Source organism: Lepeophtheirus salmonis, chromosome 13, assembly GCF_016086655.4.
Source record: "Lepeophtheirus salmonis chromosome 13, UVic_Lsal_1.4, whole genome shotgun sequence".
Lineage (NCBI taxonomy): Eukaryota > Metazoa > Arthropoda > Copepoda > Siphonostomatoida > Caligidae > Lepeophtheirus > Lepeophtheirus salmonis.
In genome coordinates, this window is record NC_052143.2 from 9,681,798 (window position 1) to 9,709,757 (window position 27,960).

General features: G+C 30.6%; 1 long non-coding RNA gene across 1 annotated transcript; it reads left to right on the forward strand.

Moving 5' to 3' along the window:
- Window positions 1-8,905: 8,905 nt before the first annotated feature.
- On the forward strand, window positions 8,906-18,149 carry LOC139907062 (uncharacterized). Its single transcript, XR_011783377.1, has 2 exons — window positions 8,906-9,165; window positions 14,009-18,149. It is a non-coding gene; the product is annotated as an uncharacterized lncRNA (long non-coding RNA).
- Window positions 18,150-27,960: the final 9,811 nt, after the last annotated feature.

Consider the following 27,960-nt stretch of genomic DNA (forward strand, 5'->3'; position numbering starts at 1 on the left):
TCAGGACTTTGACTTCCATAGATCCTCAAATTTTATCGTTGAAAGTTAAAAAACTCCAGCTACGGAATTACACGTGAAGGACAATGGTGAATTATTGTAGTGTAGCTGGATATAAAGGCGCAGGAGGCTTTAGGTTCCCAAGGAACCCACTTTACAAGTAAAATGGAGGGTTACAATAAATTTTATCAACCTCAAGACCAATAACCTTTGAGCTCCTTCTTTGCATTCAGTAGTATGTCACGAACATTTCAAGAAAGAAGATTACGATCTTCCAGGAGGATGGGATCCTGACGTTCCCAGGATCCGTAAATACCTTGGAAAAGGAGTGGTACAATCGATTTTTTCCTATAGAAGATCAACAGAGCCATCATTTGGTGAAAAGGTGTATAAAAATCGTTAAAACCAAAAGAAGTTAACACCACTCAAGATGATATTGAAGTCACATACTTTGAGGACAATGTCATTGAATTTGAGATTGAGTTTCGTGATTCAAAGCAAGAGCATATGGAAGATGATGGGATTGGTCAGAAATGTACTGTTCAGACACAGACACGTAGCCTCATTCAGTTTCCTCCTTTCCATTAAGACACTAGCCAATGATTTAGATGCTGTCAAGTTTTACACTGGATTTTATGATTTAGATCACCTCATCTACTTTTCCAACTATCCTGGTCCAGCTGCCACAAATCTCAAGTACAAATCCAAACTGTCACCACTTGAAGAATTTGTTCTGATATGAGTCAAGCGTAGAAGGAACTTGTAGTGAATGTCACTACAATTTGGATTTAATATATAGTTTGAGGTGCATAGAATATGTCTTGGAAAGTATGAGCAGCTTTTACTAGATGACAATCTGAAAAGGCTTTTCCAAAGCTATTACCATTATTATTTCATTCTTAAAGACATAGTTTCTATGTATATACTAATAACTAATGGGTGTGCTCATGAAAGACAGAGAGTCATAACGAAGGGTATTCTTGGAGTTATAAGTGTAAGTCCTTGTTGGACTCGGAGTAGAATTGAGGATCAACATAAGAGCCCTTTGGTACCGGAACCAAATGGGCCAAGGAATATTTGCCCCCCCCCCCTTTGCAGAAGTTATATAGTTATCACAATAACTATAACATTCCACTTTAAAAATAATTTTGCCTTCTTTTTAAAAGGAAAAAATTTGTAAAATTTGGTATATATAAAAAACAAAACTCCCTATCGAAATTGTCAAAAAAGTCCAACGACCCCAGACTATGCGGCCTCCCCTGATGAAGTCACCATGATATAATTTGTCCTCCATCCCATTAAAAATACATTACAGCGGCGGTAATTCAAGCCTACTATGTCATTACTATTTACGGAGAGGGATTTGTGTTGATTTCCTTCCCACTCAGCTGATCTTATGCAAACGTCATGACAGCTAAGCTACTCTCCTCCCAGAACCCTTGACAAATTGTCAGGATTTCCACATTCAATTTGAGTTTCCTTTAAGTACATATATTATTTTTTTCTATACATGGAACAAACACTCCTTTTTTTTTTAACAACTACGGGGTTTTTTTTTGTTTGTTTGTTTTTTCTGTCAGTAGAATAGGAAATTGAGTTAATAATGTCTTAAGGAATTAAAATAACTGTATTTATTAATTAATCCATTTATGACATTAAATAATTAGATCGACTAATAAAAAAAAAATCTTTGAATTCCTTAAGACACTCATTAGATGATTGTTTTACTTCAATTGTGTCCTTCATTTTATAACTATACTACTCTAAGAAAAAACACCTTATTTTGAGACACTATGTGATAAAAAAGAGAGTGAATGTTCTATGTATAGTATATACCTTAACCAGGTATATTCTAAGTAAAAAGGGCTCTTGTTCAGGCAAATTGTCAATAAATAGTTATTATATTTGATTTTTCTGACATTTTATATCAATTTATTAAATTATATATTTATAATAATTATGTCATTTGAGGATCATGTATTGACCATTTTGTAAGTTAAAACTATTCTATATAAAGATTATTATTCAAATATCAAATAACAGATCCATGTTCCATGTTTGTACATAGGTATAATGTGCCCACATTGTTACAGAATGTTGTAGCTTATATAAAACAGCTATTTACATATTTAAATTTATACAAATTGGAACGTGTAAAAGAAGGTAAAACGAGATGCAATGCCAATACAATATAATTTGATTGCTTACAAGGTAAGTAAGGCTATAAAGTACAACTTAATTAAACAAATTAGGCTTAATTATTATCATAATATCCAGCTTAAAAATAATGTAGCTATAATAATTGGTACAGCTGAACATAATTGGAGGTGCCTTTATTATAAACGCTATGAATAGTAACAAGTCTTGTTATCTGATTCGAATTGAACTGCAAAAAATCTCAAAATTCACCAAAATTGTTCAAATTCGTCAATTGAATTTGTGCCATGTCATTTTTTTGGCTGTGTCTTGCACAGACTGTATCTGTGATGTTGTTCAAAATTTGTTTCCTTGATATTCAGAGATATTTCATATGGCTAATGGCTATTGCTTTTCTGTATTAGTTATTATTCTTCCAGGATCGTTTGCTTTTTACAAAAATTAATACATACTCCGAATAGTACAGATCTCAACTATATCGTCGCCTGAGCCTCCTCCCTCCCAAGACTATGAATGAAATTATTTTTAATTTTATTTGCTCTAACATTTGTAACTCCTTCTATTAAGTTCTTCAAGATGTTTACTTTTTTAAATTAAATCATTTCACCTAAAAATGAGCTTTTAGCGTTCCATTCCAATAGGCCATAGTAATTTCGGAAGGGGTGTAGTTGTCCATGGGTTTGGAATGAGTGTATCAAGACACACATTTTGATATCCAATTTACGATAAAAAAATATTTCTGTACACAAATTTAATCAAGATTAATAATATCTATGTCAGAGACAGCAGTCGTGGCTGAGTGGTTAAGGATTTAACTATGGAAAAATGTATTACAATTACAAAGTGGTGTATAACATTAGTTAAATCAGCCACCAACAATGAACAACAATGATAAAAACACAAAAGCCTCTACCCCCGGAGACGCCTCGGATATTAATATTCATGAAAATGTGAATTAACAACTCTTAAAAGTAAATAATTATTATTTAAGCCCCTTTTATTCAGTAATAATTTAATTTATCTTGCACTCAATAAAACAAATTCTCACGCTCTTTGTTTTTTTTTGTTGTAATTTTTCGTATGGATTTAAAGTACTTCACATTGAGTGGATATTTGAGTTCGATATTATGTTTAACGTTACTGGCTGGAATCAAGGGTAATAGTATTTCTATTAATCTTGGCTGCAAAGTAGTTTTCCAATGTCGCCTACATGTCGGTGTTTAGTTAAAAAAAACTATTTATTTTATGAAAAATACACGAATCATAACTAAAAAGGCTCTTTATAAAATGACAGGCAATATTTCAAAGAGATATTACGGTCACTAGAAGGCACTGAATTCAAATTTCTGTCACCAATTACCCAATATTGTCTTGGAAATATAATTTATTAATTTCCTAATTCTATAAATATGGGAGTGAATTTTGGCTACTTTAAATACAATTAGCGGTGCCTTCAAAAGATTCGTCAGAATCATTTATTCAGTGAAATTAACTATAATTTGCTGGAAATGTATTCTACATTCAATTTTGAGGAAAATTATTCTAGGTTCATTTTGGGTTGACTTGCTACAAATCTGCAATTTTATCACAATGACTTAGTAATACTCATAAGTTATATATAATAGATTTTAATAATTAATTATGACTTAATTCATCTATATTTACACATGGGATTAAGAGAAGATCGATATGATTAAATCACAACTGACATAGCTATTCTACTTCTGTGAAAATAAAAGATTGCTTTCTTTAGTCGGCTATCAATGTTTTGAACTTTAGTATGATTAATTTTTTTTTATGATTCCCATAGACATTTCAGACTAAAAAAAGCTTTGACGTCCAAGAAATACATGAAAGCATTCTCGTTTTTCTACATTCAATTTAATTTAGCAATTCCATGTAATTTTTCATGCTTCAAAAACAGTACAGCTTCATAAGGAGCATGTTAGTGTATAATTTACTAATTTACTATTTTAATAGGAGCCATCGTATCAATTAAATAGTGGGCATGTTAGCTTTAGATTCACAAATTTACATATATCTTGTGAACCATAAGAAAATATATAACAATTATAATTTCCATAAGTTTTTTAGCATGACTATGTAATTATAAGTTATACCACCCTTAGATAATATATAACTAAATTGAACACGATTAAATACGCAATAAGTATTACTGATTCACATCTCCGTATAGGTATATTCTTAGATTTACAAAGAAAAAAAAATATGTTTGGTTTATTATTAATAACAACTGAATTTAATATTTTAAATGATAAATAATATAAGTATGTACTTAAAGTTACGAATTGTTGCAATCACAATAAGAAAAAACATTAGAAAAATTAATTATAGAATTCGTTTTAAACAGTTTACATCATTCCTTCATCAAAAATATCATATCCCTAATTGTTTCGATTTCCTTAAAATATTAATCTCACAATGGATTTAAGTAAATAAATAATTCATAATAATAATTAAATATTTAATTATATTTTCCTTTGCATCTTTGCTGTTAAAAATAAATATAACAAAAATTAATCAAGGTAATTTTCCTTGTATTAATAATTTAAATAGAACCTGCTTACGTCCAATCTCAATCTTCAAAACTACCTCACATCAAAAAATATCCTCGATCACAATATGTCAATGATCAAGATATTTTTTGACTTTTTTTTAACAATGCTATAAATGACCTAGAATCCGTAGATGAAGAGAAAAAAATCGGACAAGCTGATATGGAAGGATGAATGCCATTTTTTGAAAATTCGAAATGTATGTAGAAGTAATTCCCTAGAAATAGCTTTCAAATGGCTATTTTTATAAATTTCGTGGTATAAAACAAAAAGCCATATTAATATAATATATACATTAATTCCATCTAGAGTTACTCAGTTGTATATAGCACAAATAAATCCTTTGCTTGATTTCTTGAGATATTTTTTCTTAAATGTTTACGAACTCCACATATTTCCATCTCCTTCTTCAAATATTTACTGTCACAGATTATAGTTGCAGATTCGTGTAATTCCTGGATCAAAATGGGTTGAGAAGTTACTTTTAGAATCAAAATAGCATGTTGAGTCTGTTTATAGAAAAGGGGTGGATTGCAGTATCTTCTCCAAGTAATTAGATGGGGAAGATTCAAATGATAAAGAATCTTTGGTTAAAATGACAGATGCGGGAGAAGATGTGAACGTAAACAAGAAATCTTTATGTTAAGGAAAATAAATATTAATAATTAGATAATATTTGTGCAAATATTGAGAATTATAAATTCAAATTCTATTTAAAAAGTTATAATTTCAATACAAAAAGCGTCTCAAATTCAGAAAAAATGTTAATTAAGCTTCGGTCTTAATGGGTTTATAACCTTTTATTTGAAATTACATTCTGGACCTGGCAGTATGTACTGAATAACCAATACAAAATACCCCTGTTAGCTATCTGAAACATAAATTTGGAGAGATAATTATCAGATACACTATAATCATGGCCTATAGGCGTGTACAACTTTTATCATCGCATAGCCGATGCCTTTATCTTAGGATGGCTACTGGACGCCGCCTTATTCATTAATTAATGCTGGATCGGTGTAAGATAACTAAAACGACTCTAGTCATATCAGTCAGGGTCATAATAAAATTTGTTAGTCCTAGGACTATGGTAACTAGAACAGATGAAATGACGTAGTACAAGCTTTATAAAGTTTAGAATAGGAAGTGGGTGACTTATTATTATAGATTTTGGCTATCATTAAATATTTTCTTTGTTTTTAAATTATTCGATGTTAGCTGTTTGTGAAGAAAGGTTATGAAGATAGCATGGATAGCTAGTGGGAATGAAAGAGCAACGTATCGGTTCTTAGGAATGTTGAATGGTAAAAAAGATCAGGCCGATAAAAAAAAATAGACGGGAAGGGGGAGGAAAGACTGATTAGGTTGGAAATCAGTCCTAGAACCGATCTAACACTATCACTAATTAGTACCCTTTTAGCTTTAAATTCATAAACTCGTAACGTTAGCTGGTTTAAATAAGAACTCATAAAACAGCTAAAGAAAGAATAGATACATAGTAATTTTGTTTAGCCCAAAAAGTGAATTGTGCTCAGACCGATTTATTATTTCCAGCCCAAAACCCAACACTAATATGTATGTAGATACAATAATAAAAAGGAGTTTACAATTTCATCTAGTCTTGTTCCATGAGGGACTTTTTTTGTGTTAGAACGTTCATCTAACACACAAAACTTGTTTTCATATACATCATTATTCTACCAATGTACCAATTGGATCCATAGTAGGTATGTATATAAATGAAAGAAACGTTCACTTAAAAATAAATCCCATCTCAACATTCACTTCTTTATTTTTATTTCAACAATAGACGTTCATTTTCATCTATATTTTTAAATATATATGTATATAATATTTTACCAATTAAAGACATATTCATTATGATGCAAGGTCTTTTACAAGGCATATGTACATTCTACATAAACCTACATAAGTATATACTTTATTTTTTAATTAGAGAAAACTTCCAAGAAGGAAATAAAAGAAAAAAACAGCTGACAAATCCGTGACATCATCAATATATTTAAATAGGCATCTCTTGCATCGATTTATTGCATACAATATCTATGTAATATTGATAGATTTCAAGGTTTAATTTCTACCATAATAGTTCTATATTACAAATACAACATCCGTGTCTGAGAAGTCATCGTAAAACAAAACTGAAGGAAAGCTGAAAATAAATTGAGTAACGTTCATAGTGAATGATCAACATGTCTATCTTATTAAAAGAAGTTGCATGGTTGACGCTACTGGTGGGTTATCTAGATCAAATTGTGAAGATATCGTAACTCCCTCATCCATTTAATGCATTGTCATTGTTGTCATAACTAGAACCATTTTTTAAATTTTCATTTTACATCTTTTTCATAGTAGGTGAATTCTTCATGAGGCAATCCTCTCCAAGAGGGGACAGTAATTAATTAATTCAGTTCACAGACATCTATCTTGGTGAAGTATCTCTGATATTTAAAAAAAAGTCAATTACACCAAATCAGGAGTTTTAGGACTATCAAAAACAGGATTGAAATGTACCGGATCGAGATTGAACTGGACCCAACTGGTTTTCAGTTCTAAATAATGACCAACACAACACTAGTTTTATATATATATAAACCCTTCTCATCTAAAAACCTTCATAATTTGAGCAATAAAGGGTTGATTCCTGTTTAAAAATAATATTTTGTATCTTGATAAAACTACTTGGATTTAATATTTTGTGCAACGTCCCGAAATTAGGCAGTAAAAGCCGCTTTTCTTTATGGCATGGAAATAACATCCACTACATTTACCCTAATAATTTGTAAATTACCCCATTTCTTTGATTAATCCTACTTTAAATGTATGTAGAAAGGTTCACCTCTTTATGGGAGTAATTCATTTCCTTCCCCAAAAATAATATGATAGGTAGCTGATGTTAACAGAGGTTTAATTCAACAATAGCTTAAGGTCTATGTTTCACCTTCTCCAAAAATCCCATCCCTTGTCACAATATCTCTTTCTGAAATAATAATTATTTCCTGTCTTAGGTGTAAATTGTATTAAAAAGGCATAATAAAATAAATAAAACTATAAATATTTAAATATGTTTATAATATTCTCACTGCTCTAAAGTAAATTTAAATCCCTCGAAATCTTAATTCAGTAGTGACATAACCCACCACTACTTGTGTTCTATAAAATCCCATCTCTAGACTTACATCTATGCCATTAATAAAAAATGTTCTTCGGGATCATTAAAAAATATTGAAACTTTTTCGGCTAAGGTTCTTGATCTTATAGTAGATTATTTTAAATAAATGCGATTGATTATATGAATATAAACTTATTGTCTAATATTTATTGATGATTAGATATCTAAATTTATATTGGTATATACATGCAGAGAAGGAGTAAATCAATCATTATCGGCCTTGTATGCATATTCAAATCAGAAGAGGTATACAATTTGAAGAAATAAAAAGCAATCAATATTTTTAAATTATGTAATATTCCTTGGCAAATTCTTTATATTAATTTTTACAAAATAAACAATTTTTTTGCTAAGCTTAGAGTAAATCATCGTCAATTTCTATTACTAACCTCATGGAGGTCTTGGAAATTGCCCTTAAAGTAGGAAAAAATTGATGCTCACAATAAAATAAATACAGATTTATATATTATATTTTATTTGAAAGGGCCGATATAAGTTTCTTAAAATATTAAAAATAAAACTTAAATTGAAAAAGGCTTTATCCTATAGCTAAAATTCTTGGGTATCTTAACTCAGCCCACAAATATAAATAAAAAGGCAATATTTGACTCAAATATGATCAATAAATATTGGACTGTATGTACAATGTATATATTTATTCTTTTCTTGATTTTTGTTCAAGATTGTTTATATGTTGACCCACCACAAATAAGGCACCCATTTGAAAATGTTAAATAAACGCTTTTGATGATCCAAAGTATCCTTTTGTGTGAGGCCTATAAAAGCACTAATGATCCTTGTTCAGATAATAATATTAACTTTTTAAGGAGGAACTGCATTAGAGCCTGTTAACAAGTGATGAATTAGAATGACCTAACGTCTATATATAGGTATATCAAAAATAAAATTCCTCCAGGTACAAATGAGCACTACCTAGTGTGTGTGTGTTTAAAGTGAGTCATTATTTGGTTTAGGTAGGTAGGTTGAGCATACAATAATAACGATAATAATACATGGGATCGAGATGAAGGAGCTACCTGTGGGTTGTGAGCGTACTACCTTTTGGTACATATTTAACTCGCACCTCAAGATTTGATTTCTTTTTTCTTTTCTTATGCATCCTTACCATGGTACTATAAATATAAATAGCAATGGACTGCTCAGATGAAGAAAGAAAGAAAGACAAAAAAAAACATCAGGAAAATCCATTGGTAAATAAAAGCATTGATATTCATCAACAAGGTAAAATTAAATACACATTTTTAAAAATAACATAAAAATGGGCTTCTAGCATCAAATTTAAATGTATTTATCTAATATCTAGCCCAGGGATTTCCAACCGAAAGGTTAAATACAAAAACACTCGTCCTCTTTTTGTAGAAAATAATTTTTTGATGAAATTGATATGTTAACAGAACCCTGAGTGTTGTTTACCGTGTAGCTCAAGGGCTTGTTCCGATTTGGATTCACTGATATAGGCTATGCTATTCAAATATGATAAATTAAATAATATCCTAACCTCAAATTGGGAATAAGAACGATATTTGAATGATATCAACTTTTTATTCCATTATATTGTCCATTGCATTAAAACTTTGCAATGAGAATAATATTAATCATCTTTACTTTTTTGGGGTCTAAACAAATCCCACAAATATTTATTATCCCTCTTTCTGATCGAGGTTTTGTGAAAAATAGATGGTTTTAAAATGGTCACTTTTATGTGAGGGCATTAAAAACACAAGAAATTGTACACGTTATGATTTGAAGAGCAAGTAACTACTTATAGTGGGCTAAAAAAATACTAGACTAAAACTTGTTCTTTTTAATAAAACCGTATATTCTCTGCAAAAAGATTGACTCATTAATTCCAATAAAACTCTACATAGAATTTAGTTGTAAATTAGCTGACATTTATGGAAATAAGATTTTTATACATTTTCCTGCAATTAATTTCCCTCTTTTTACATATAATGAACATTCTGGTCATCTACAAACATGAACTTCATAACTTTAACGTTATTGAGAAAAAACTTAAGTTTTTTTTTTTAAAACTTTAATTAGATGATTGCATATCAAATATAAGCACATATTTGAAATTAGCAAACAATTTGTCAAAAGAAAACTTACTAATATATGAATTATTGATTTTTTTCCTTCTCAAAAGTTGGCTCAAGCCTATAAAAAAGGTAAAAATACAAATAATTTCTGATGTTTAGATAACTCGTCGTCAAGAACTAATCAAATAAAATAAACAATTTAAAAGATTTTAAGAAAGTAAAGTTTTTTGACTTGTGTAATTCGTCGAAGAATATGAAGTAATCTACAATCAATTTTGGTGGAAATTTTAAAAACACATCAAATAGAAACAAGATCAAAATATTAGTAACATTTTCGTTTTAAGCAAATCAGGGCAATCTGCAAAATTATATTTTTATCCAGAGTTATTCGCAAAAAATTAAAAATTTCGATTTTTTTTTTCAAAAATTACAAGTTCTTCTCATAACATTAATTTTTTTTTGGAGAAATATTCAAAAATCTAGAGCTTTTAACAAAAAAAAATTTTTTTTTTTGTAGAAAAATTTCGAAAATCCATAGCTTCACACAGAAAAATTAAATCTTTTTTTGGAAAAAAATTTGAAAAATTTAATTAAATTTAAATTAGTAAATTTTTTGAAAAGAAATTTCAAAAATAAAAAGGAAAAATTCCTTTATTTTTTTTTTTTTTTTTTTTTGGGGGGAGAGGTTTCAGCACCCGCAACCCATCCCTGTGGACGCCCCTGCAATATAATATTCTTAACAGGATATTACATTACATGAAATATCGTACAATTGGAGAGATAATTTGTCAAATTTTCAATTGTTAAAATGAACCAGTTGTTTTGAATTTATTTCATAGAAAAAAATACTTCTTAATAAATAGTTGTGGGTTGTAAATACTGTAAAGTTATAAGAAATAGTCCAGAGATGATCTAACCCTGTTTGTGAGACTCCGAAAACAACAATCCATTATCTTATACAGTTAACAACATCATTAACTAAAAAAAACATTCATACAATTAAAACAGTTATGAGGTTTGACATGTAAATAATATTCTACCATTTCTTGAAAAAATCAAATTTTATTTAATAAAGAATATTCATATTGATGTATTCCATGGTCGTATAAAAACTATTTAGAAGATAAAGTATATATATATTTGAAAAGACGGAAAATGTATGGCTCCTTCATCAATGTCCTGATCCAATTCAATCAAACTAATAAAGTAGTTAACAGAGGGTAGATTGAAAGAAACGCTAACGGTCTATAATTGAGTTTTAAGCATCACACAGGTATAATATGTAGACAAGATTTGAGGGAAAACGTTTTTCCTATCAAGAAATAAGGAAATGATCTCTCATTCTTAATGTAATCTCCTTGGGTTAGTATCATATAATCCAATCAGAGGTGTGCAAAAATTACAAGTAACCAAGCAGTATATATAATATATTTAATGTTCCGTATGAATAACTTCATACTCTTGGTTTTTTAAATGTTTTGACATTTTCATAATCACATTATTCCGTTATAAAATAAGGAAATATTTTATCAAAATCATATAAATAAATATCAAATATAGTCAGGAGTATATGTATAAATAATAATTATTATCTATATAAAATAAATACACTTTTACACTATAAATTGATGCAAATTAGCCTTTTATACAAATTTATAATAGGTATTACATCAATTTCATCCATGAGTTCATCTCTTATTTAAAAAAATACTGATTTAAATACCATTTGTTTAATTATATATAGAGGAACGAATGCCAAGAAATATATAGATATGCACGTATTTGTCTAAAAAAAAAAAGACCGTAAGATGAAAAAAAAAAATCAAGATTTTTTTTTCTTCTATTCTGCGTAGGCGTATTTTTTCTTATATAACCTAAGAAAAAAACAACAACTAATAATATGATCAAAACGGTACAAAGACACGCAGGTCTATAAAATTACCTCAACATAGGTATAATATAACCAAGTGTCGTTATATGATTATTTTACTCCTACAAAAGCAAAGAAAACGTTTTTCCCAGATTTGGCAACACCATAAATGGACAAACGGAAGCAGAATAATTTTTCTTTCGGTCTCTGAGGAAAGGTTGAGAGAAAGAATTAAGATTGCTAAGTGCTCTGAAAGGAAAAGATAAAAATAATTAGTCGGATCAAAGTTTTAAAAACAAAGTAACGAAGAGTGCCTGTTAGCGTGAGGAAATTTCCATGCGGCTACAAGAAAAACTTTTCCCCACTAGATGTCGCTTTTTAGATATAACCAAGGTTAATAGAAATACAAGGTTAGACCATCATGAAATCTGGCATGCTAGATTTTTCAATCTGACGTATTGTACCGACTGCTCGCCAAGACTGGCAGATTTTTTGACAATACACGCAACCACTCATAGTCTATGACGTCATTATTGCTATAAATTTCAATCTAATGTATCGTACCGACTGCTGGTAAAGAAAAACAGATTTTGACAGAACACGCAACCACTCATCTGCTATGACGTCAATATTAAAAGCAAAGTAGAAGTCTAACATCAGTTTTATTCGTGACATAAACAATATCTTCTTCCCTTCTCGGAATTTCCATTGTTAATTCACATGTCGTCAGCTTTATCGTATGATGCAATTAATAGAAAGTAACTGATGAAATGCCAGATATCATTTGTCAGTTAGGCAAATATGTCAATCGAACCAACTATTTTTGATCTTTTAAGTACTTGTAGACTATTATTGTCATATTATTTCTCCGCAATTTTTAAAATGACATAATGATTTAAACATATCTATATTTCATAATATTAAAATTTTACATCGTATTTTATTTGATACGGTATTATAATATTCCTTATTTTATTAAAAGCGTGTCTATACAGTTGTATCTGTGTATGATAAACGAAAAAATTCATCGATAAAATAAAATGGCCAATATATATTAGGGTGATGCAGTTGCCACTACATTATCAGAATCAGCAGAACCTAATTTTGATACGGCAGCTAGGTAATTAAAACACAAGTACAAAATTTTAGAAAATTTAATTAACGTTTACCTCTTGAACAATTTCAATTTCAATACGTGTATGAAGGAATACTTTTTACTATGGGGTTTATAAAAATATGTGCAAAAGTGATATATTTGTATAATCAAATAAATATTATCTTGTTATATAATTTTTTTTGTCACTTCACTTTAATTAATTGTAAATCGAGCAATAAGTGATGGCGCCTAGATTGTTTATTAAATAAAAAATAAAAAAACATCATTAAACTTGAGTTCAAAAAGAAGAAGAAAAATAAAAAATCTTTTCTTTTTTTGGTTATTATAATTTTTACTAATTATCATCTTGATATAATAATATAATTATAATTAAATTAGTAACTACTTTACATATATAAATACATAGATAATTCTTCAATTTTTAAATACTAACTACTTTTTTTTGCTTTCTGTTTGTTTGATTTGGAATGGAATATCTTAAATTATTATCTTAAAGTCAGTAATTTTGATACCAGGTATGTTTTGATGTCATTTCTAACTTGATCAAAAAATAGTGCTAATGTTATGAGTTCTTCGGTTAGGTACCACACATTTGCCAAGAATGTATTGATTCCTGCATCCACTCACATTATATTGATCTTCATATAACTGATCAAGTTATTGACTGGTATAGGATCATTCAAAAGGTGCTTCTGAAAGAAGTAGAGCTGTAAGCCAACAAGGCAGGCAACCAAAAATAAAAAAGCGTACAAAACAATTTAGTTTCTGCTGCTGTCCATCACAAAAACAGTTTCCTTAGGTAATTTTTGGACTATATTGTTGAGGAGCAGATCGATCTTTATAGCCATAAAAAAGCTTAAACATCCACCTTGCTTTGTGTTAGGCCACCAGATCAGATGAGTAGTCGAAACTTTTATCCTATCCCTCACTTATGTAAAGAATTACCAGCATTTCCAGTTCCTTACAATCCTCTCTAAATAAAAGTCTTAGTGGACAACGTTTTGCAAAGCTGAAGAATATCTTCTTTTTCTCTTCTAGTCTAGAGATGGATAATTGAGGTCCTTGATATCAAAACAAAACAATGACATAGGCTGAAGAATAGTTTAACCCAACACTCAAATATTGACCAAGCCTACTAATGAACAAAGCGTTCCCTGTGAATTTAAATTCGTCAATCAGTAATACTTAAACTTACGTACTACACAGTAAATTATGTTTTCCTCTGCTAAGGGAAAGGACGACCTTACTGCATCGAAGGGAAGATGGACCTTCCTTAGCGAAATCTTGGACGACAACCTCCTCCCTCGGATCAGGGTACTGAAAATAGTGTGTGTTGTAGGTCATTGCAACACGATGACCCAAAACATACGGCCTTGGCAACAAAGGAATGCCTCAAGAAGAAGCAAGTTAACGTTAATAGAGTTGCTTGGCCAGGCTATGGACCTCAATCCCTTATAAAATTTGTAAGTTTACCATTTGATCACTGGGAAAACCTACAAATTAGGAAAGGATCGAATATTTATCTCCTCCACTGTATATATTATTCAATAAATAAATCCTTCGTAAATGGCACATAATTTCAATTAAAAATAATATATTTATTCTTATGATGTCAGGAAACTTAAGGTGGGTTCTTACTTATCATAATGTACACAATGCTATTTATGAACTAAATTTGCTATGAACTTTAAATATTAAAATACTTAAATTCTAAACTAACTCCTTCAAAAATACAGAGGTTACTATGGCTTAATTATTATAAATATAATTAAATAAAAATATATGAAAATTTTAGAGTTATTTCACTCTCTAAGAATGTACCCATTTGCTTTTATAAGGATGCAACCTTTTTGGTCAAAGTCAAGCCTTAGTTAATTCAGTCCATAAAATTACATCATGCGCTTTGCAATATGTGAGAACCCACCATAAATTAGATTCTCAAGCATAATGGCATCTCCAAAAACATTAACAATTATAATTTATTTGGATATCAGCTTTCGGTATATCAAAAATTATTTGGCTGTTTTCCAATTAGGCCATCCTTGTTGAAATATATTATATTTGGAGTGTGTTCAATGCTTAAAAATATAATTCAAGTTCAGTAGATCCGCATTTAGAAGACTTACAAAGATCAAAATCATTTATCAAAAAATCAAGGATCATTGGGCTGGAGGGGCTGTAGCCCCCACCAAATTAAGAAATTTTTCCTTTCTGCTAGAAATTCCTCAGGCAAATCCCTCAAGTCCATGAGGTATTGTGAAATATATACCTCAGGGTATCACCCCAGACTGTTGAGAGAGCTATCAAAAAAGTGGGTGGAAATAACCTTATGAAGAAGGAGAGACCACTTTTGACACCATCAATGAAAAAAACCGATTTTTTTCCGTTGGCCACCTCCTTTGAACTCTTCTTTTACACTTTTGAATCCCCCCTACAGTCCTGATGCTAACCCCCTCAATTACACCCTTTGGGTGCAAATAGAGGGGAAGCCCTGTAGTATATATCATCCAAACACTGAGGCCTCAAACCCACTGCGAGCCAGCACTGGGACGCCATGACAGAGAACTACATCTGCAGTGGATGTCAGGACTTCTTCAGCCGCCTGGAAGCCATTATAGCCGGTAAGAAGTCCTGCATTAACGATTATATAGTTCAGACACACATCTATTTATAATACTTATTTTGTCAAAACTCTATTATTAATTCTATAAATTATATCTTGTTGACGTATAAAATTCCAAGTGTTCAGATTTTAATGTACCACTCGGTATTTGTACAACTCAGAAGTAAGACGGGTAGAAGAGAAAAAAGGTACAAAAAAAAAATCAATCCATGATTTGAAAACGAATACATTTCATCAGTAAACGTACAACCGAATCGGTAAAAATCTGTCTCGGAACGAGTCTCAGCACCAGAAAATACCATCCCATTTTTTCTGAGTCTAGTATGAAATGCTTTTTTTCAGTAAATAAAGTCCGGGGGCCTTTTCTTCACCCTCCGCTAAGAAAAGTAATTTTTATGGAATGACTTTACTTTATTTTTTAGAAAAGGCTTACCCTTTTTATGATTTTTTTTTTTTTTGATAAATCTTGATCATATTTCCTTTCATGACTTTAGATAGAATCATTTGTGATTTAGAGATTACCTTTTTTTTTTGTTACGGTCACTACATAATCATCAAATTTTCCCACTCAAATAATCTATGGCAACAACCCTGGGAGCATGTATATTAATATGAGAAAAAAAAATATATCATATACTTTGGGACATCCTAATGTACATACATAATTAATAATTGGGTCTTAAGCTCATGATGAAGTCAACAATTAAGAAACATTAAATTCTAAAACTCAACATATTACATATAAAGCAGTATATTTGCTACAATGTCATTAAGTATTATCTGTATGTGAAATCTCCTTGGCTATAGGTACATTTAAGATGAACGCTGTACGAGTATTTTAAATTTTATTGTTTTAGTTCTATTTTTAACCTTATTTATCTTTTATGTTCTAAAAAATGATGTATCTACATATATATTATGTTCAACATGTTATTAAGCTCTTAACTAATATTTTACTTAAAGTATCGCAATATATTTTTATGTCCTTGCCGTTGAGAATTATGGTATTTTAAGTGTCTATCCTTTTCTTTTAAAAAAACAACAAATATAATGTTAACGCTATACTGATATGTACTACGTAGTGAATAAGTCGTTCATCACCACCTTGCATACTCTACTTCATTTTAGTATAAATGAAGTAAAAATAGATATCAAATAGCATGATAGATATCAAACATAGTTTTATTTATATACGGGAAAATTATTTGTGAACTTGGACGCCATTTGCAACATTGAGAGCCTCCAAGTGGAGCCGGAAGGTTGCAGCTACATGTGACATGTAGCTGCGGCCCATCTTCTTCTAATCCTTATTCACAGAGGACTTGAGGACGTCAATGTTGCTGAGATAGGATCAAAAGGCTTTTGATTCTACTTACCTCCAGATATTGTTGTCTAGCGGTCTAAGATTCGGGCTCTGGAATGGCCAGAAGTTTAAAAGACTACTCCAACGCTCAATACTGAATGGATGATGCTTTTGATGGAAAAATGGCTTCTCTTTAAACCTTTTGGACTTCCCCTAAGCAACTTTGGCATGGTAGATGAGTCAACCCTGTTTTTTTTTTTTTTTTTTTTTTTTGCAAATTTTGCCTTGGTCCTGTTGGCCTCAAAAAAGTTTTTTGCAGATGGCTGGACCTGTCTCCAGGTGCTTGCGTATGCGATAGATGATGTGTCGATTGACACCTATCTGTTTGATGATGTTGGATATGTCATGGCTGGTTGCAGGTCGAAGTTGCAATCTCCAATTTTTTTACTAGCATCCTTGTCCGAAAGTGAGATATATTTTTGAACAATAAGTCGTTTGAAAGATAATAATACAGGCTTATCATTTATACTCCTAACTTTATGATAGAAACTCTTTAAACCTCTCAAAATACAGTTAAAGAGGCGGTGAAAGATTTATTTTCTACCCAGTAATGTTATAAGGATGAATTCAACGCCCATTACTTCAACATATCTACATACCTTGGTACATCAACAAGAAAATAATTCAATTGTTACTCAAATAAAGTAAGAACTCTCAAAACATACATACCATTGAAATAAAAAACCCACATATGGATTCTATTGAAATAACTGTTTGTATTGTATTTCTAGTTTAAATATGTTACTTCTGAGAGATATATGTAATGTTTATATAATTTGTATCGTGAGTTAAATAAACCAAATCTTTGCACATTTGATGGAAGTTGATTCAACTTATTAATTATTAATATTATTCATGACATGTTTTTTGAGTTATGATTACGTAAACAATTAGGCTATTACCTAATTAATTGTATATATTTTCCCATGTGGAAAAAAACAACAAGCCATTGAAGGAAAATGAAAAATATTGTCATTAAGATTTATACTCATGAATTTTGTACATATACCCACATACACAATAACAACGCCTTTCAGATCCAAAGGATCCCTTCATTTTGGAATAGAATTCAAATCCATTTAGTTTTATTCTTTTCTCAATATAATTTGTTTTATTCTTCACTAATTTTGACGTGTTTAAGACAGCTCTATAATACCAATTTTTATAAATAAAAATTGTAAAAATGTCTCGTCTATGAATTTAAGGTATTATTTTATTGGTCAATGACATATGTCCAGTTTTATCAACATAAAGGAGCACAAGTTACTTTGATGACATCATATGAATTTCAAGAATGACTTATTTTAATGTGAGCTCGGTGAATTATTCGTTGCCAGTCTGACTAAAAGTCGTTCAATATTTTGAAAACGATTAAAAATGAATCCTCGGTCTGAGACCGATTCTCCAGCAAAATATCGTTCAAAATTGGTCTTTAAGGAATCCCTTAATACTAAAAGGAGAAAAAATCCATCTCAGACCAAGTACCAACACTAATGGTCTACCTTTCCTTCAAGGTAGTTGGTAGACATGGGCTGATATCAAAATATTGTCCAATTTGATACCATTAAAAAATTATTTTCCAATCCGATATTTACAAATGTACACCTGAAAGTATTTGTTTTATTTTCTCACAATTTGTTTGTTTCGTTTGTCAAGAGATTTATATGCTGATTATACAATATATAAATTGCTGATTAATGCTGTACTTGATCAAAATATTTGAGTTATAAACTACGGATTCATCAATTTGATTCTGGTTGAGTAATGTTAGCAAGATTAACGTTTAAAGCAAAAGAGAGCGATTTTTTTGAAAGAATAATCTGACAATTCTTAGAAATATATAAAATCAATCTTTTCTTGGATTTTTTAACCAATTTAACGACCAGGGAGGCAAACTTTGTATCGCACTCTTCTTAAAAAGTACATTTCTCATAACAAATGCATTCATTCATTCATTAAAGCAAGAGTACTATGTGTATTAAGCGATCCCTGACTAAAAAAATGGAACAACAATTTATTTTTCCACTCCCTCCTTTCTGTTGATTGCATCATATAAAATATAAAAATTTATAAGAATGTTCTCTAATATGATATTGATATTGGATATTTTGACCCATATATATATCAGCATTCTAACTTGGATCAGATATATCAGCCCACGTCTCAGATTGGCTACAACAATGTTTTCCCCATAGGAATCCAATGTTAGTCTTCAAGTTTTGAGAATGAGTAACTGTCATTTCCTGTATTTAAATGTTTCGTTAAAGCAAATGAAACAAAGGTTTTGTAAGCCCTATGCATTCCAAATATGTTAAATTGAAGAAATTTCTAATATTAAGTCGTTGTATAGTTCATTTTATCTGACAGTGAATTATTTCATAATTTCAATTTGCAATGACAAAGTTTCTATAGGCTTCCTTTACAATGCATACATACAACAAATTCCATTGTTGATCACATAAAATAATATAATTGATATTTCGCAAAAAGAAGTAATTTTGACATATTACTTCATGGTATGAGAGATTGCAATCTAAGTATCTCTTTGTTACTAATCAAATAAAAGTCAAGTTGATAGAGCGTTTCAAAAAAGAAAGAAATGCCTACTTCGTCGTAAAACTTGTTTGATAGGAAGAAATTTCTCTGTATATTGTGTTTTAAAATTATTTGCCCTCAACAAGATACAGATTCATTACGTAACCCCTACCATACATTTCTAATTACGACACTTTGGATTGCTTTACACATATTAATATACAATACTTACAAAATCTTTAGTGTTTAGTGTATTTTTTGTTTAAAAGACTCAGGTTCTCTGTGTCATCTTGCGGTTATACACGTTTTGTTAGAGTTTATCTTATAAGCCCGTTCACTTCGTTAACTTTAATTTATCACGCAACCTTTCTCCAAAAAAGAAACAGGAAAATGCCCAAGATCATCTTGTAATTAGTCAAACAATCACTGTCATACTATTTCTTCACCATTCTTAAAATCAATTACATATTATTATAATCTACATAGTATTTTATTCGATTCTATTTTATATTATTCTTTGGTAATATTTGATTAAAAGAGTAGTTATGATTATTTATTAAATTATTTCCATAAAGAAATAGCCAAAAATTCTCCATGGAAATAATAAAATGGCCGATATATATATATTATATAAACAACGAGGAATCAACAAGAAATTGTATTCCTGTTCTTTTGGAAACGGAGCATAATTGTAGAATAACTTATTACTTAAAAAAACAATAAATTATGAAATAGCCATAACGTATCAGTGGAGAAGAGAGAATCGAGAGTTGACAACAAAGGTGTTAGCGGGGTAACACCATGCATGTAAGAATGTTTTCTTGGTTTACTCAAGTCCCATTTGTAGGGATGCCATTTCGAGTAGCGCGAGAAGACAGTGGGTGTGAGAGACTTATGCTACTACTGAATTAAGACCTTTGTTAACATAAACTGTCTGCTCATGACTTTGGATAGGGAAGATTTATGAATGTTATAAAGAGGAGAATATTTGAAATATCTTTACCTTTATTGTATCACGCAACCTTTTCTCCAAAATGAACCAGAAAAAGACTCAAAATCTGCCGGTGGTATCATCTGGTAATATTTTATTTGTAACTGTATTACAATTGATAATATTGCTTAGTAATACGAGTATTTTATTTAAAACGTAGCTATACATTTATATTTCTATATGATAGGGAAAAATGTCTTCATAGAATTCAAAAGAGGCTCAGTATGGATGACAAGGGATCAACGAGAAATTGTATTCATTTATTTTTGAAAACGGAACTTAAGTCTGTATAACTTATTAATTTGCTTATTTATCAAAAATAATACATTTTGACATAGCCAAGAAATATCAACTAAGACGAGGGAATCGACAGTTGACAACAAATACATATATAGGGTATTTTTGTGTTAGGGTAAGTAACAACGAGATAGAAAAGGAAAAATCCTCATACATTTCTATAAAACTTAAGACAAAGTTGAATTTCTTCAGTTTGTTTTGCTTCATGTTTCTTCTATGCAAAGTATTTTAGGTAGTAAAAAAAAGTTAACTATAAGATTATTTGTATTCTATCCGGATTTGACTTTATTTTAAAATAATATTTATACTCCAGATTATTATTTTATTAGACCAAAAGAAGGCGGGAATTCATTTTTCAGAGAGAAATGTTGACATCCCCATGATCTATTAAGGAATGAACCAAGAATAAAAAAGAACAACGCACCAACCGCTTTTCCTTTTATAATCTGAAAAACTGTCATTTTTCTTTATGTTTTGCCTATCCTTATCAGCGGCCTCCGCAGGTGTGGGTTGAATTAACTCCCCCCCTAATTAAGGATTAAAAAAAGTATTTTGGGAAAATTATGCAGCAGCAGAGAGAAAAAAATAAAATTAAAAAATTATTTTCAAAAAAAATTTAATTGCTTTGGATTTTTCAAATTTATTTGGTTTACTTGAATGTTTTTAAGTAGACTCCAGATCTATACTCCATCTTGTAGCTATCAATGTTTTTTTTTAGTTTGCTCATATCGTATTTGTAACCTAATTGTTATTTGTTTAGCCTCTTATCTATAAATAATCATATACTCCTTTCTATCAAGACAAAATTGCAAAATATTTGAATTAAATTAACAATTATAATAAGTATGTTATGTATAGACGGTTAACATTTGATAACATCTATTAATATTTATTGACCTGACTCATGCTTAAAAGTAATTTGTCAAAACACAAAAACAATGGCGCCGGAACTGGAAGGGCTAATGTCTTCTTACTCCTCCCCATTTTTTTTAAAGCAATAACAATGAAAAGTTACGTGATAATGATGTCATTATTATGTTATGCCATATATATTTTTTAAATGACTCTAATTTTATGAATAGATTACGGCGCCAATACATATCATATATGTAAAAGATTAACACATAAATTATGTTTCTCAAAAGATTAAAATTTTTTTGCCTTGGACAAAGAAGAACAAGATCTGCCTCATTGAGTCTTTTGCAATCATTCGTGACTTATGTTTTATTTGATAAAGGAAATGAAACTCTTTGTAACCGTAAAAGCTAACTTCCTCATTGAAATGGTCAGTATGTTTATTTCTTTTTGTTGAAATTGATGTATGTTACTATAATGTATTCAATTTTGTTTGACCAGAAAATAAAAATAAAACATGCTATGAATAACATATATTTTCTTCAATCTAAAAGGATGTTCAATTGAGGAAAATAGGGCATTTTATTATTTGACCATGAGATACATACAATTAGACTGTATTGAGTGAAACTCTTTTTTTTTTTTTTTTGGTAAAAAATATTACTATGGGTCGTCTAAAAGTCTTTAAAAAGTATCATTGATCCAATGAAGGGTACATCTAGACAGTAAAAATAAGATTTATGGAACTACATTAACTCAATAGACAACGAGCTCAAGAGAAAATATTCTCTTGAATTCAATGTGCGTAGGTTCGCGTCTTGGTCGTTCCTAGAGAAGGAAATATGCATGATGTATATGGACTTTAACGATAATTCCTACGTAAGATTGAGTAAATGTAATACGATAATATTTGCAAATACTTAATCAGTACAATTCCATCGAACCAATTAAAGGAACATTAAAAAAAAAGAATAATATGTATGTATGTAATTCGTATAATCATTTTTGATCTAAGAAATATAATCAAATCTGGCCGGCATTTTGCATGCAGCGTAGAGCGTGCACGTCATACTGGCTTATCACATCATATTAGAAAATTTGTGGAATCTATTTGTATTACTTTTTCATTCTTGAGGAAAACATTTAAGTTTTAAAAACTACGTATGAGTGTCCTCATGAAAAAAAGAGAGTAACTCTCACGAATTGTCTTTTATTTAAGAAAATAGTTTATTTGTTCGTCAACCCAATACAACTACTTGAAAATATATTTCTAATTGTATATCTTGCGTCATTATTACCAACCCTTTCCACTCGAAAACATAATTGCATGTTATTAACAATCTGTATTTAATGAAACCAATATTTTAGCACACATGCCTTATTAAAAAGAACATAATAGACTATTTAAGTATATAGATACTATATCTATGGAGGATACAACCCATTATGAGCGTTGAACGTGTTTAAATTAACAATATACACGGTAGGGCAATAAAACCTGGATTGTTAACTAATGTTTAATTTCTCATTACTATGTAAAGGTTTAGTGATTATTTTTTGATATTCTGTTTCCCCGTCCTTTTTACATAAACAAGCTTTACCAATCATTTAGTCATTTCCTCCTCATGAGTGATGAACAAGCAAAAAGGCAGCACATCCCAGATCTCCTAGATGCTGGAGTCGATGTCATGAAGATTAAGGACAATGGTAAGGGTTCTAGGAGCCGTATTTTTAAGTTGGTCAAGATGAAAAAAAATATATTTATCCATTTCACAACGATCACTAGCTGACGTAAAGAAAAGAAGACGTCCAAGGGGTTTACCACACCAAATATCTGGCCCAAACAATGGTCCTCGGGGTTGTGGCCTCTAATGGAAATAAAATGTCTCCATTCTTTTTCAAGGCTAGACAGAAAATCGGCCAAGAGACCCACTATAAGGTGCTTAGGTACACCATCTTACAATGGCTGAAAACTAGATACCCAGAGGGTAACTACGTGCGGACTCAGGATGGAGCCCCTTCTCACACGTCTGCCAAGTACCAAAAGTTCTAGGAAGATGTTATGTATTGCCTTTTATATACTTTTATCACATGACGTAGGGATTTGTTTGAAATAGATAGTGATGTACCTTTTTATTAAGTAGAGTTTACGTATTGATATATTTTAATAGTTATGTCTATGCACATCCTTTTTAATATTAATCCCTTACAGAAAATATATTTAGTGTATGAGTGTACCCCCCAATCAAAAGGTCTTCTTATTGGCTTTGCTCCGTTCCGTTACTTCCGTCTGTTGGGGGAGTTCGCAGAATACTACAGAAGATAACATGGCTCGATTCTGGTCCAAAGAGACATGGTCCCCTTCCTCACCAGATTTGAGCCTACTCTTCTTGTCTATATGGTGCACATTGGAAAGGAACATGACCTCACACCCAAATGTGGACTCACTGAACTCCTCTATAGTGGCTGCATGGGACAATCTGTCAGAAGATTTTGTCATCTACTCCTGCATGGCCTTTACGCGACCTGTAAAGGCTCTGATTGATAATGGGGCCATATTAAGTGGAAAAAAAAAAAAACCTTGTCTATAGGTTTTGTTGACATATTTTTTTGCATATTATTGAAAATATAAAATTATTATTATATTTTTAAATCCATCTCTCGAGTCCACGTTTTGCTGCCCGTCTCTGTATACGTACAATATTGATAGTTGATATTGTGATACATTCAGACACGCCTTTACACACACAAAAAAAAGAAAAAAAAAAGGTTGGCTTGTCTAGTAGATGACACTTTCTTAAACCTGATTCCTTTACTTTTAAAACAATGCAATTAGAATCGCATCCATGGGTGTGTAGTGTGTATGTCCCTTTTGCCTCTTCTTGGTAATAAATGTCAAGACAATTTGTATAGATGTTTTGAAATATGATTAAAATATTGAGTGTGCAAACGATTCTTTAAAGGTAAAAGAGCTATAGCTAATTTAAAACTCTCTAGAAGACAAATAATCTTTTGGACATCATTAGATGATCATTTTTAAGTTTCCTGAGGGTAGAGCACCAGGTTTGAATGTGTTTTTACCTTTTCTTTAGTCGAGAAGACTAAATAATTTTTAGTATCCCATACCATACTTAAATGTTCTAAACTTCTAGCGAGTACTTGATTACTCTTTTGCTCACTTACATAAAAACCTAATGTAGTAAAAAGTAGAATTGTTCGACTGGCTTTTTGTCCTCCTATTTCATTAGTTCATTATCTTGCATAATTATATCATTTAGATGGATACTACATTATATAATTATTAAGAGTGTTATTTTGTAATGAAAAAACTAGTGGAAAAATGGTGGTTCAGTGTCCTGTTTCTTCTTTTTTGTTAATCATTTAATATATGTACACTTCTCCATATAAAATAAGTACTCTCGCCTATCTATGGTTTAAATTGTTTCCAAATGCATCATAAAATAAATCTATATTAATTAAAATATAATTATAACATTTTCCCTGCACTGATGCTATTTTAAATGCAGAAGGTTTTCCTTCTTTATTTTTTTCTCCGCATACAAAAAATCTCATAAAAGGCAGCTGATAGTAATAAGGGTCTTACTTAAGCAATACCATAAGTCCCATCCCTCCTTGAACTCTCTTTTTTTTTTACATAAATGACATCTCCTTCTTAGACACACGCATGGATTTATTCTGCTGATTTTTTTTAGATAGCTTATTAAAACTTGCACCAGTTGGAATACAAAGGACTCAAATGACAAATTCGTTGTTCCAAATATTTTGAAAAGGTACGGATCCCTATTGGGAATCTGAGCCAGGGATGACAACACGGATGCCTACATGGACGTGATAGAGGAGAAGATGAAACCCTTGATCGACATGGTTGCCAATCGCATGCCTTACATGTGGCAGCAGGACTGGGCTCCCTGTCCCACCTTGAAAAAAAGGCTCAAATGGCTCTAAGATAATTTAGACAACTTAATCTCGCCGGACTTTTGGCCTCCAACCTCACCGGATCTTAGATGATTCGTGTGGGGTGTGATCGAACGGCAAACCGATCAAATCCCCTATTTTACCAAAGACGACAAGAAGGAATTCCATGATTTGCCAAGGGACCATGTAGGGAAGGCCTACTCGTACTTTCGGCCTCGTATAGAGACTGTAATTGAGGCTGAAGGTGATCAAGTCTTAAGAATCTGGATTTATTTTTTTAATCAGGCAACTGGTTGGATAGATAATTGTATTTGAATAAAATTCTTTTACCGGCAAGCATAGCTGGTACACGCTGTCTACACTCCCACGGATTATTTGAGTCAGAATGGGAAGGCAATGGAAAATTTGGACTATTTATGTAATAATCGGAAAAAATAAAAAATGTTGCTTTTGAAAAAAAATTATAATTTTAGTAGGGAAAAAAGGAGATGGTTTTTTGAAAAAAAAAATTGTCTTTTTTTAAATATCATTACGAATTCGCTGCCTACGAATAAATTTGTGGAAAAGAAAGATAAAAATATTTGTGGGCTCTGTGAGGAGTAAGAAACATATATTTATTCATTTGAAAAGTGTGCTTATTCACGAAATTATTTTGGAATCGTTGATTAAGTGGATTTTTATTAGTCTTTGGACTTAAGAAAGGCTTATAGTATTACTCTAAAGTTCGTGCCTATAACTTATAGACTGTTATCCATCGAAAAAAAACACTTGCTTTTTAACACTTGTAAATGTTGTTTAAATATTTATATTTTAAAGGCTTAGTCGTTTGTATTTAAAGTGTTATTTCTTGCTGATGAAAATGAATAGTGATGCTAATCAGTAGCATTATGAGCATGTAAAAAAAAAGGAACCAAATATCAATATGTTAACACAAACTATTTGAATAATTCTTGGAGGAGAGTAGTTTAGCGGTCATGACGTTTCAATAAATCAGCTACAATCAGTTGTGACAAGGGAGGAGGGGAAAAGGAAATAAACAAGGGTATAATCAAAAATTACCCAAATTCCCCAAAACCCCAGTGATCAATTCTACTCCAGAAATAATTTACAATTATAACTCCGTAACAAATCCTCAGGTTACTAACCGTCTTTTATGTGCACACACAAATGTTCAATCTGGTTCGTTATATACTAATCCTTTTGTAAGCTGTATAAAGTAGATAAAAAGGAAACTAAATTATTTGGAATTAAATAATAATGAAAGAAGCTTAGGAAAAGAAAATTAATTCTTAAGGTTGCCGACACAAAAAAAACATCAGGTCCTTGTTGGATTAGGAGCAGCATTGAAGATCAACATCACTAGATATGGAGGGGGGCTTATGTTTATTTCCAAACATTCTTCAAATTATCAGAGTTATCATATTAATTTGTAGTCTGTTTTTTTTTTTGCTTTTTTTTTTCATATCGGCGTTTTATATTAATTAATTCTCATATATTAGCTCCAGTCCTGGGTATAAGACACTTAGCAAAAGGAATCCTTTTGTATATTTTTTTCCTAATCAATTATTATCGTATTGGCAATCAAAACAGTGACGGTCGGACTCAAAGATGTCCATTATTTTATCTACGTTTTTAACAATTGGTCTTTCAGGGCGTGGTACATCTTTGACATCAAAAGTATCAGAAGGGAATCAACGAAACCTAAATTATACTAGTTTGGCTGTTACAGTATAAGTACCATAAACAATATTTACGTTTTCAATCTGTCAGCTTGCATTTTCGCTTTTATCGAAGAAAAACTTTAAAATATGAAGTTTTTTCTCTGTACTTGGTGTACATTTTTGACGCACGCTCAAACAATACTGAGTCAAGCAATCACAAAACTGTCTTAAAAGTTTTGCACGGAATCGTATCTTTATAACGCCATCTATCTTAAAAGGATGACACCAGATAAACATTATTAAATATATGATTAGTTGTAATTGAATTGCTTGTAAATATAATTTATAATTTCATCATATTTAAAAGTAATGGAATCTGGATTCAACGTCATTTCAAGGACAACAAACCAGCGCACATAAGGTATTCAATTCCATTCATTAAGGCGTAAATATATGTAACTCATACATAAATTATGTTGGTATATTGTAGAATTACGTAATGATGTATCTTCTGAATGGCTTTAAATAACATTAGTCAAGTTGCAGTATGTATAAGTATTTGTTATAACCTATCATTTCCTTCAGTATACTTTAAAATAGTTTGTTATCTTATAAACATTGTTTTTCAAACACTACCTAGGTAGATTAATACACACTCAGATATATAGACAATCTCCATTTGTATGCAGTTCTTTAAATTAACGTCACAAAGTAATAAAATGCTTTACA